Source organism: Brassica napus, assembly GCF_020379485.1.
Source record: "Brassica napus cultivar Da-Ae chromosome A5 unlocalized genomic scaffold, Da-Ae chrA05_Random_32, whole genome shotgun sequence".
Classification (NCBI taxonomy): domain Eukaryota; kingdom Viridiplantae; phylum Streptophyta; class Magnoliopsida; order Brassicales; family Brassicaceae; genus Brassica; species Brassica napus.
Window position 1 is genome coordinate 22257 of NW_026014028.1, and position 13016 is coordinate 35272.

The window sequence follows — 13016 nt, forward strand, 5'->3', positions numbered from 1 at the left end:
ACATTAACCTAGTTGGATTAGGGCATTCAACATTTTCCATAAACTTATTAAGAATATTTATGAAATACTTGCAACTCGTTATAAGTAGAAAGAGAGAAAGAAGAATTGGTGTATCTTATTCCATGAATAATGAACTCCTTATATAGGGATATAATATGAGAGTTTAGCTTGTAGACCAAGTACAAGTAAATCTTGGTGAAAAAACTTTCTATAATCAATGTCACAATATTCATAACACTTCCCCTTGATGTCTATTATACCAAAGTACTTTCAAAACACCGTAGATGTTGCCTCGTTAAAAACCTCACCAACTCAATGGGAGAAACCATGGTTAAGGGAAAAAGCGTGCAACGCGTAATAACTTCCCCTCATGTGTACATACGTCGAAATCTTTGAGACAACGTAGTTTGATAAGAGGAACTAACTTCTTGAAAGTAGTAGTGGTTAGCGCCTTGGTAAATAAGTCAGAGAAATTGTCACTTGAACGAACTTGTGGGATGAACATCACCATTCTTCTGCAGTGTATGAGTCTTGATATGATTTGATCTTCCTCGATTCTCTTGACTTCAAAGACTTTAGATCTGTGATAGACTTTTGACTTTGAAACTATAATAATTATTTTAGGTGTCTATCATTTGTGTGTTTTTTGTTGTCTCGTTAAAACCTTGTTAAGGAAAAACCATTGGAATGAAAACCATAATAAAGAAAAAGAGTACAACCACACATATTTCACATTTCTTTCTCTGAAAGCAATATCTTCAGGAGATGCATTCCAATCAGATAAATCTCTTTTGAAATTGAGAATATTATAATGCTCTTTCCATTAGAGTATGCAAAGTATATAGACTTCTGATCCACAATTCTTATTTGATATAGACAATATTTTCTTGGTCTATTTAGAATTTAAACCAAATTTCTTACATACAATCTTCTAGACATTCGTCTCATACATGCGAATAACTCAATCATAACTATAAAATTACTATTATAACTTTCTTTCTTATCATATGAAATTACACTTTTCAATTACAAAAAATATTAGTAATTTGCTCAATAACACTTTATATATTGTACTTCAAGACCAAACATATATGAGCATCTTAAATAAAGTCCTCTAAGGATCTTTATGATAAAATCTCATTTTAAGACTCTAGCTTAGAATACATAAAGACAATATGACAATGTCAAGAGTTTTCTTCCCAAATACAATTTTTTATAACTCTTAAGTAATTTTTGATTTTATTTTCACATGAACTTGAAAGATATATAAGCAACAATTGATTAACAAATTCTAATAAATTATGGGGAAATTGCGAGAGAAATATCATTTTCAAAGTACCACATTTCATGTTTACACTAACCACTTTTACCCTCATTTTTAATGAAGGGTAAAAGACATTTATAACCATTGATTAACTTTGACAAAAAAAAACCTATGGTTAACTAATCTAAACTTAAAACATCAACTCTTAAACCCTAAACCCTGAAACATCAACTCTAGACCCTAAACTCCGAAACATCAACTTAAACCCTAAACCTTAACTTTCAAATCTAAATCCTAAAACATCAACTCTAACCCCTAATCGTAAACCTAAACCCTATATTTTCCATAATTCGAACCCTAAAACCTAAATCCTAAACCCTAAACCTTCAAATCTAAACCCTAAAACATCAACTATAAACCCTAAACATAAACCCTAAACCATAAAACCCTAAACCCTAAACTTTCAAATCTAAACCCTAAAACTTCAACTCTAGGGTTTACGGTTTAGGGTTTAGAGTTGATGTTTTAGGGTTTAGGGTTAATTTTTTAGGGTTACTCTTAGGGTTTAAGGTTTAGGGTTTAGTGTTGATAGTTTAGGGTTTAGTGTTGATGGTTTTGGATTTAGAGTAATTTTCGGGTTTATGGTTTATAGTTGATATTTTAGGGTTTAGAATTGAATGTTTAGGGTTTAGGCATCCAGCTAATAATAATCTAATATTCATAAATAATCGTTGGACATGTTTGAAGTTAAGCTTTGTTTTTCTCGATGACATGTTTGAAGTTAGGCTTTTTTTCTCGTTGGAAATGTTTGAAATTACTAACTTTTGGTCTGTTTAGTTTTGTTTTTTTATCACCCGACTTTTGTTTTTTTTTTTCGAGTGGACATGTACGTGGTTTTTTTGGTTGAATTTATTTATTTGTTCATCTTTGAGATTGTGGATACATTAGCATCTATATCCATAGCCTTTTAATGTCATTGTTTTTTTAATCTATGCTGTTTAGTGTTTAAGTGACTGTCCACCACATCAAGCATTGATTTCCTATCCATAAATTTGAGAGATTTTATTCTTTTTATCAATAGTCACATTCTTTTTATCTATGGTCATGGCGTCCACATCCACAACATAACCAAGATGTTGATACAAAAATAAAGTAATAATTTCAAACTATTTTGAGTTTTAAAAAAAATTATTTCGAAACAAAAATAAAAAATTCACGTTCTATTGGAACTGTGAGCAATTTCTCTTTCGTCTTAATAAGGGGATACCGTCCACATTCTATTGGGCCCAACACAAAGTGCCTTACAAGTAGAAAGTGTCCATATATGCAATAGAAACTCAAAATATGTCCCAAATGGTAATCAACTCTAGATGAAAGATAGAGAAAAATTGACAAGACTGAAAATGATGAGACTTTTTTTAGTATTGTTTTATTCGAACCTCAAAAAGTATACAAACTCAAAAGAGAATAACAACACTCACCAATAGGTGTTATAAGAAAGCTCAAATGAACAAAAAAGAAACAATTATATTAGAGAAAGTCCAACCAACATATTGGTTATGCGAACCAATTTCTAGCAAAAGTTGTAACCAAAAGAGGCGCTACACATGGTTCGGGTCCTAGTTCAAGGAAAAATATCAATTGGGTAATAATGTTAGGAACCTGATAAAATTTGAGTCCAATTCGGTTTTCGGCTCTCATTTTTGGATAATTTTGAATAATTCGGGTAAAAGTCACATTTTGGATTTTGTTTGATGAAATATCGGATAGCTCGGATAAATTTAAATATTTCGAATAAATTTGTGGTGATTCTGTTCTATTGGGGAATTACAAAAATTTTAAATATCTCGGATAAAAAAAAGTAATAGGGTAATCATTATGGGTTGTTCGGTTATAAATATTATTGTTAGAATATTTGATAATTTTAGAACTAAGATAATTAATATTTTTAAGGTGTATAAAATGTATTTAAAATATTCAGGTACCCATTCAGTTCTCGGTTTAATTTCAATTTGGTTTCGGATTTTATGTTTCAGCGATATAGGAACTGTTAAGATATTTGTTAACATTGATTTAGTTTTGGTTTGTTTTTGGGGTTTTTCCAAAACTAACCCACAACTTGATTTTAATCCCAAAACCTATATCCAAACTTGAATCAAATGCAAAACTAACCTAAAAGCCTAGTGAAATTACAGCTCAGCCCCTTGTGATCTAACAAAAAACAGGAGCTTTTACGAATATAGCCCCAGTAAATCGTCTGAGTCGTCTGAGATGTTGAAAGTCGTTGGACGACTGAAGTGTAAGTCGTCTGGTACCAGTTTATTTAAAAATAATTTATTTAAATCTTGTAAAAAAAATTTTTGATGCGTGAAAAATAAAAATCAAGTAATTATAAACAGTTTTAAGTGATTATAATTAAGATATGATAAAATTGATTGTTTGAAGATAGATGAGTGGAAGTAGTGAACATGAAATACTTTGGTTAGGAGTTTGGCAAACATATTTGTAGTATTGTATGTATGTTAGGGTTAGATTTTGGAAAAACTAAAATGTTTTTTTCAAAATTAGTTTTCACCTATATGTGTTTATTTCTGTGTATAGTAAACACTTTCAAGTTTGATTTGGTTTATGAGTGTTTAATTAGATAATAAGTTTAGGGGTTATGTTTAGGGTGGGACGACTTATATTTCAGTCGTCTGTTGAATAATTTACTCGGACGACGTATATTTCAGTCGTCCACATCGTACCGAACCTTTAATTTTACCAATGTACGTTTTAACCTAACCGGATCATTTACTCGGACGACTTAATTTCAGTCGTCTGGTGAAAGAAATTAAAACAGACGACTTACATGTAAGTCGTCCAACATTTCCCGCCTAAAATTTTTAAAAATAATTATTTTCCCGCTAAAGAATTTAAAAACCAGACGACTTACTGTGAGTCGTTGGAAAGTTTCTATTTTAGTTTCCCGCTAAAAATATTAATTTCCCGCTAAAAATATAAACTTCTCTGGACGACTTACATGTAAGTCGTCTGTTTTAATTTCTTCACCAGACGACTGAAATGTAAGTCGTTCCAGGAAGTCGTCTGAGTTCAAATATTTTAACCTAATGGATTTTTTGTTACCCTATATAAAGAAAAATTTAAAATTCTCTCTCCTCTTCTCAAATGGCTGCAAAAAAATGTATGTTCATCATTCTAAAACTCTCCAACCTCTCTCTAATCTCTTTGACTTGAAAACACCAAAATTTATATGATTTTTCAGTTTTGTCTCATGTATTTCTTACTAATCTATCTCTTTTGAGGTTTTAATCAAAGGTACTCATCTTCCACTAATTTAAAGGTTAGATCTACTAATTTTAGATATGTATTTTTGTGGTTCTATAAATGTAGATTTATCTAATCTTCCACTCATTTCTCTATTTTAAGTCATTTGAACGTTTTTGGATATGCAGGTTTTCAGATCTGGATTTGATATGCAGTTTTTTCAGATGTGGAAGACTCCTGGGACGACTTACCTGTTAGTCGTCTGGAAAGTCGTCTGGAAGTCGTCGGACTTCTTGGAAGTCTTCTGACAAAGTGATACACTAAATATGAATCTTTGCTACTGCCAAGTTAACAGTTGTGATTATAGTACTTTTAGATTCAATCCAGAGGACCAGTCTACACTTTACTCTTATAAATTTCAATATCAAGCTAAGAAGAAATGGTTTTCAATTCAATTGGTGACGCGGAAGAAAACAAGTAAACTAGAGATTGATTCATTTAACAGGAAGCTAACCTAGGGTATTCATTGGGTGTTGAGCGAGAGCCAAACAATTATTCAAGCGCGGTGCAGTACTTTCTAGAAACTCGGTTCACTCAGCTGGAACACCCCACGTCGTGGTGGTGATCTCTTGCTGGTCGATCCCATCATCTAACTGTCGTTGAGATGAGAAACGACTGCAAGCCTTAGAGGTCAGGTCCGATCAGTTCACTTACTACCCTAATATCTACTTTCGCTGATTAGGAATACTAAGCTCATCCAATACATGTCAAGCTTTCTCCTAGCGGTTAGCTAGGCGATAAACTTAGGATCTAACATCAAGGGATCAGGTTAATGGAAGCCTTAAGAATAGTATGGATGAAGAATAATCAAGAATAGCTTATCTATGTTTAGCTCATATTTCAACACCCTAAAAACCCTAGGCGAGCTAGATCACTACTCAATCATGATGCAAGCAATCAAAGACATAGATACTGAATGAAACTGCATAATAATAAGAGTAGTAAACAAGGGTTCAGATGGTCTTCTCTATGAGAGAATGGATTCTTCTCCCTTACAAGTTGCAGATCGCAAAAGCTAATAGTTCTCTTGTAAAAAACTAGCGTAAGAAATAAAATAGGATAGGTGGCGTCTTTATATGGAGGCGCCAATAGGTAGAAAGAAATTAGGGCAACAAGGCCTTAATTCCCGAAAATAGAAGCTTTCCTTATCTGTCGGGAACAACCTCGGGATCACTCCGTCTGCTTGTTCTGCTTGAGAACAGTCTCGGGACTGTTCGTCTTGAGTGTTCTCCGCAAAATGCTCCAAAAGGACAGCTTCTCTTCAAGCACGCTCTCTTCATTCTTCTACCAACTCCAGACTGTAAAAGATCAAAAAGGACTAGACTGACTCGGATTAAGGACTCGAATCAATACAAAAACACCTATACAATGATGTGAAAAACACCATATATCAATTCTCCCAGACTTAGATCCTTGTTTGTCCTCGAACAAGGCAAGTATCAAGAAAACAGGAGAAAAGTTTGAAAGTGTGGGAACTCGCTTATTCTCAGCAACCATACTCTTACCACAAATCTCTGAACCATACAAGCAGTAGATTAGAACCACACACACTTACTGGAAACCCCTGATCGCTGTTCACAGATCTGCTCCTTACTCTACATCTTGACCTGAAAAAGCGACACTTTCGAGACCAAACTCCATTTGTTCAATTAGAATTTTCGTGAGCTTCTTGTCATGGGCGCTACTCAGGGTGGACGGTCTAGGTATGGAACAGGCTTTTTAATGGTGGAGTTAAGAGTGTTTAGGGGTTACCGATTTCTTAGAGGATGCAGGATATCGCACAAAATGGCAAGAGAGAACGGATCCATTGATGTCCACAGCCTCTACTCGTTTTTGCTCTCTCTCGAACGGCTGCTCTCTGTTCTGGAACAGTCATCAGACTGCTCTGCGCCCCCTTCTATGTTCTCCGAAAATTAGCCTAAACTTTTTTCTTGCTTTCCCAGTGGCTCATGTTCCCTTGAATCATCTCCTTCTCCATCGTCAAATGCTAAAAATGAAAGGTATTTTTTTTTTTTTTGCATAGCATGAAAATGAAAATAGAGATGAGGTGACGAAGAAGGAGGTAACATGTGATTTTAAGGAGGCCACTGGTGGATCTGATTCGCATCATTCTGCTATACTTGCACGATTCATTGGTCATGGAGCAGTTGGTCCCTTGATCTGCTTGTTCTCCTTTCTGATTGAATTTCTGCAGCAGTAACGAGTAAGAGGCTGCGTTGATCCTTTCCTCTCCAACCTTTTTGCACATATCTGCACATATAACACTGAAAAACAAATGCTGAAGTTGGAATGAAGGCTAAGGTACAAGGTGGGAACTAGCTAAAGATGAGCTAGCTACTCAGGAACAGCAAGATGGATATAAAGGATAAGAAGTCCTGAGTATAGGTCTCGTTTCCCTGATTTAGTACCCATAACAAGAAGAATTAAAGTCCAGATTAGGTTCAGATATAGTGGAGTTGAGTCTACCCAGTGTAACCTGATCGGTGGAGAACTTCTGGAGTGTCAAATGAGATAAGTCAGGGTGTTCCAGGTCCATGTGTGGGTCTTTCATCACTGCTAAGGTCACTGAATAAGAAGGTTAAAGCACGAGGTGGTTAAGAAATCATCACAAAATAAGGTCCTGATTACCACAATAAGTTTGACTGGACTGACTCGATCCTAGGGACTGACTCAATAAAAACATGGAAATCGTTACAGAGTTTTCCCCCCAGACTTACTTCACACCATCCCTGGTTGTGAAAATAAATCGGAGGGGCTAAAAACACACCAAACCGAAAACAATAGCAGGGAAATAAATAGTTCAGATAGATATAAAACAAGGGAATAGGAATAGTCCGTTCGGACTCAGTCTGAATCGCCGCTGCTGGAGTGGCCGGCTGTTCTCCGGTTCCTCGGAAGTCTCTCTTTCTCAGTTGAAGTGCCCGCTGGTTCTTTGCCTGGGCGCCTTGTTCCTTGCGTCGTCTGCTCATCCTGACTTCTGATGCAGCCTCCAGTGAGTGCTCTGAGGATCCTCTTCATGAGGCTGTTGTTTTCTTCTGAGAGTCCACCATCCAACGTCTGTAGGGCGTGGTCATCAGTAACATCCGTGAGGTCCTCTAGGTCGTAAGCACCATCAGCAGGTGGAGCCATGTCCTCCACATCATCCTTGGCCGCATTCTCATCTGGAATTGGCGCACGGGGGTCGTCGCACAAGTGTTCTGCGTTGGGCAAGAAACACTATTTTTCCAAGGTTGTGAAGTCTGTTAACCCTGGAAGAGGGAGCTTGCAGTAGAGAGTGTTCCCGTCCTTGTCTGCGAACTTGTATGTGTGCTTCGTCGCGCAGGATGTGGCATGTGATCAAGTAAGCGGGTGTCAATGTACTCAAGCTCAGGAACAACCGTGTAGGAATCCAGGTCGATGTTGAAGCGTTTGAACAAGGGTGTGAGAACACTGCCGCAGCGGTCTTTCTTGTCTTCTGTTCGGACCATGGAATCCTTGCGCTCAGAGAGCATCGAGATGAGAAGGAATCCAGGGTTTGTTTTCACAGTCTGTATCGGTATGACTCTGTCTCTACGGATCTCATCCTCGAGCCGGTGTATAGAACCTGCAGCTCTCCGTTTGTGACCTTGGAGGGTGAGTTCCTTTGCGAATAGGATGTTCGAGACGATCTTGGCAATGATACGCAGAGTGGGGTTTCGGATTTGTGATTGATAAGCCTTGCGAGAAGTGAACTTCCCTGTCGCAATGAGATCCCAAAAGGCGTTTGCTGGCGCGAACTTTTTGTCAACTGAGACCTCTTGGCGTGTCTGCGATCTCGAGTAGTTCGTTTAGATCGTGGAGAGAGATGGAGCAGAACTTGCCGTCAGCCATGAAGGAGAAGTAGCAGTTCTCGTACGTTGGCGCAGTTGGGTTCTGGTAAGTAATCTGAGCTGTTGCGAGCACTTGCCGAACCAAATCTGGATAGAGAACTTGGGCTTGGTAGCAGAGAGGAGCGAGGCCCATGACGTCGAGCGTCTCGAACACATCAGACTCGAGACCGAGAACAGCTAAGGTCTCCGCGTGAGAGAGCAAATCGTGTGGGCAGATCTCTGCTGCGAGAAGCCTGTTGTATCTTGCTGCGGACTCCTTGTCCCACCCCTCACAATTGTAGTCAAGGAGTAGTGGGTCATTGATGTTGATCGGTTGACCCTCAGCCTTGTTCGGCCATGGGTAGGAGGATGGACGTTCGCGGAGTGAGAAGGCGTGGCTGCTCCGCGAGAGGCCTTGAGTGCTTTAGGGTTCCTTGTTCTTGGAGGCATCTGCAAAACAAAATCAATTCCAAATTAGCCATGCTCTACGGTTGTTCAGAAACGATGGGACATTCCAATCTCTCAATTCTGCCCAAGTCCATCAATTCCTAAACAACTACAACCGCTTAGGTTTAACATTTTGCCCTAACACAATCGCAATTACTTAAGAACCGCAATCAACAAATATGTTCTATTCCGTTTAATCAAGCACAATTAGACCTTAGTATCAAGTGTGAAATCTATAGCTACAATCTAAGATCAAATCGCTAAGCAAAAGGTAACGAGGATTCGAGGAGACACTTCCAAACCGCGTTTTGATGCGCGAAGGGGAAGGCGATCTGAGCGGTTACCTTGATTGGATAGGTGATTCCTGCAAAAACCAAACCGATCTCGAGAGGATCCAAGAGATTAGAGCAAAATCGATGAAGAAGAATAGGAATGAGAGATTTCGATTTAGGGTTCTTTGAGTTTGGTTTGCGGCTCTAGAGATAATGGGGGGGGGGGGGGGGGGGTGGGTAAAAGTTAGTGGGCCTAAATAGGCCATTTCCCATTTTTTCTTTTTTTTTTGTGTCGAGCACTTACCTGGGAACAATCAGTGGAACAAGCGCCGGAGTGTTCTGCTGAGAAGTGCTCGATTTTCTTGATTTTCTTCCTGCAAGTTAGTTTTGTTTTTTTTTTTAGAAATAAAAGAAATATTTACACTCACCAGTGGGTTGCCTCCACCAAGCGCTTCTTTTCAGTCACTAGCTTGACTTTTGTGAGCCGATTAGGCTTGAAGGGGATCACTTAAGGGTATTTCTACACCTTCAGCGATTGTTGTATCAGCAAGGTAAGGCTTGAGGCGCTGCCCATTAACAACAAATTCTCCTCCTCTTGTGTCCAGCAACACAACAGCTCCATAGGGGCGAACCTCCTTGATGGTGAAAGGTCCTGACCATCTGGATTTTAGCTTTCCAGGGAAAGCTTAATCCTTGAGTTGAAGAGTAAGACCTGATCATTCGGAGCAAAGCTTCTGCTGATGATCCGTTTGTCATGGAATGCCTTGGTTTTTTCTTTGTAGATTTTGGAGCTCTCATAGGCCAGATGCCTAATCTCTCCAACTCATGGATCTGAATTGTTCGCCTCTCCTTAGCAGGTTGATATCGAAGTTAAGCAGCTTAACAGCCCAAGCTGCCTTATACTCTAGCTCCACAGGTAGGTGACATGCCTTGCCGTAGACCAGATGATAGGGAGTGGTCCCTAATGGGGTTTTATAGGCTGTTCTGTAGGCCCAGAGAGCGTCGTCAAGCTTGATGGACCAATCCTTACGCGTGGTATTGACTGTTTTCTGCAGAATGTTCTTGATCTCTTTGGAAATTTCCACTTGGCCACTCGTTTGGGGATGATAGGCGGTTGCAACCTTGTGTTTCACGCCGTTCTTGCTCAGTAATCCTTGGAACACTCTGTTGATGAAGTGAGTTCCACCATCGCTGATAACCACTCTAGGTACTCCAAATCTTGGAAAGATGATGGAGGTGAACATCTTGGTTACAACTCGTGCGTCGTTGGTCGGACTAGCAATGCTTCTACCCACTTAGAGACATAGTCGACTGCAACCAGGATGTACTCGTTCTTGTGAGAAGGTGGGAAAGGTCCCATAAAATCTATTCCCCAGCAGTCGAACACCTCAACTTCCAATATGTAGTTCTGAGGCATCTCATTCCTTTTGCTGATACTGCCCATTCGCTGGCATGCATTGCATCTGGATATGAAGCGTGAGCATCTCTGAACATTGTTGGCCACCAGAATCCCGCTTGGAGAATTTTGGAGACTGTTTTGAATGTGGCGAAGTGTCCAGCGTAGGAAGATCCGTGGCAGTGGGTAGGATCCCTGGAATTTCAGCCTCCGGAACGCATCGTCTGAAGATCCCATCCTTGCATTGTCGGTATAGATAAGGCTCATCCCAGAAGTAGTGCCTTGCCTCTCTTAAGAATTTCTCTTCTCGTTCCCCGTGAACTCTGAGGCTCCTTTTCAGCAGCTAAGAAATTTGCAATCTCAGCAAACCACGGTAGATCAGGATATTGCTTCTGGATTGCTGCCACAACTGCTCTGGTTGCGAAGAACAAGCGTTTCTATGCGCATTGGTTGTTCCGGTAGCAAAGACCAATCGCACTGACGTGTTCCACTGGTGTTCTTGTCAATCACTGTATCATCGTTTATTTTCATTCTGGAAAGGTGGTCCGCTACTCCATTTTCTACCCCCTTCTTGTCTCTTATTTCCAGGTCAAATTCCTGAAGGAGGAGAATCCATCTCAGGAGTCGCGGTTTGGCATCTTTTTCGTGAGCAGGTACTTGAGAGCTGCATGATCCGTGTGGACTATCACCTTAGACCCAACTAGATATGATCGGAACTTCTCAAAAGCATAGACGATGGCCAGGAGTTCCTTCTCTGTGGTAGCATACCTACATTGAGCTTCATCCAGTGTCTTGCTCGCGTAGTAGATCACATGGAGCTTCTTATCCTTCCGCTGTCCAAGCACTGCTCCCACTGCAAAGTCACTCGCGTCCGTCATGATCTCGAAAGGGAGGTCCCAGTCTGGGGGTTGGACAACCGGTGCACTGACTAGAGCTCCCTTGATCGTGTGAAATGAAGCTAAGCACTCGTTGTCGAAATCGAACTTGTTTCCTTGCAGAGCAGTCTAGTGAGTGGTCTTGCGATTCTCGAGAAGTCCTGGATGAATCTTCTGTAAAAACCAGCATGTCCCAAAAACTTTTTATTCCCCTCACTGAAGTTGGGGTTGCAGACTCATCATGATATCGATCTTTGCCTTGTCCACTTCGATGCCTTTTTCTGAAATCTTATGTCCTAAAACAATTCTATCTCTGACCATGAAATGGCATTTTTCCCAATTCAGCACGAGATGCTTCTCCTCGCATCGCTTCAGAACCCTGCACAAGTTTGACAAACAGACACTAAAGGAGCTCCCATAGACGCTGAAATCGTCCATGAAAACTTCCATTATGTCTTCAATTAGATCAGTGAAAATTGACATCATGCAGCGTTGTGAAAGGTCGCTGGAGCATTGCACAGCCGAAAGGCATTCTCCTGTAGGCGTATGTTCCGTAAGGACATGTGAACGTCGTCTTTTCTTGATCGTGGGTGGATGGGAATCTGAAAGAAACCTGAATAACCATCTAAAAAGCAATAGTAAGGGTGGTTAGCCAATCTTTCAAGCATTTGATCAATGAAGGGGAGTGGAAAGTGATCCTTGCGAGTCGCAGCATTCAATTTACGGAAATCAATGCACATGCGATGACCAGTTATTGTTCTAGTAGGGATTAATTCATTCTTTTCATTTGTTATAACAGTGATCCCTCCTTTCTTAGGCACTACATGAACATGACTAACCCACTTACTATCAGAGATCGCATAAATTACACCAGCTTCTAGAAGTTTCATTATCTCTTCTTACAACATCTTTCAGATTGGGTTTAACCTCCTCTGATGTTCTACAGAAGTCATTGATTCATCTTCTAGGTGTATTCTATGCATGCACAGATCAGGTGAAATGCCAGGTATATCAGCTAGAGAATATCCTAATGCCTTTCGATATTTCCTAAGTTCGCATAAGAGAAGAGCAGTTTCAGCATTGTTCAGATCAGCATTTACGATTACTGGGTATGTAAAATTTGGTCCAAGAAATGCGTACCTGAGCCCCTTAGGGAGTGTTTTGAGCTCGACTTTTGGAGCTTTGGATTCACTCCACGGGTCATTGTTCCTACTTGGTGGAACAGGCGAGCTTGATGAGTCTGAGGCATTGTTCTCCCCCAGACTGAGATATGCCACTAATCTTTCCATGGTTCTGGCGGAGTCCAACATCTTAGCGTACCCATCAGCGTCGATGTTCTGGACATTCTGTTCTGCTTCAGCTCTAGTCAAGGCTAGTTCCAGCGGATCATCTATAAGGATCTCCTCAATCATCTGGTCACTCGGTTCCAGCGGATCACCCTCCTCTTGGACAGTGAAGGTTTGTCCATCCAGCATAGGTTTCTTGAGCATCTGATTCATCTCGAACCTCATCACAATGTCTCCTAGGTGGAGATCGATTTTCCTTGTCGCACATCTATGATAGCTCCGACAGTGCATAGGAATGGTCTGCCTAGGATCAGAGGATCCT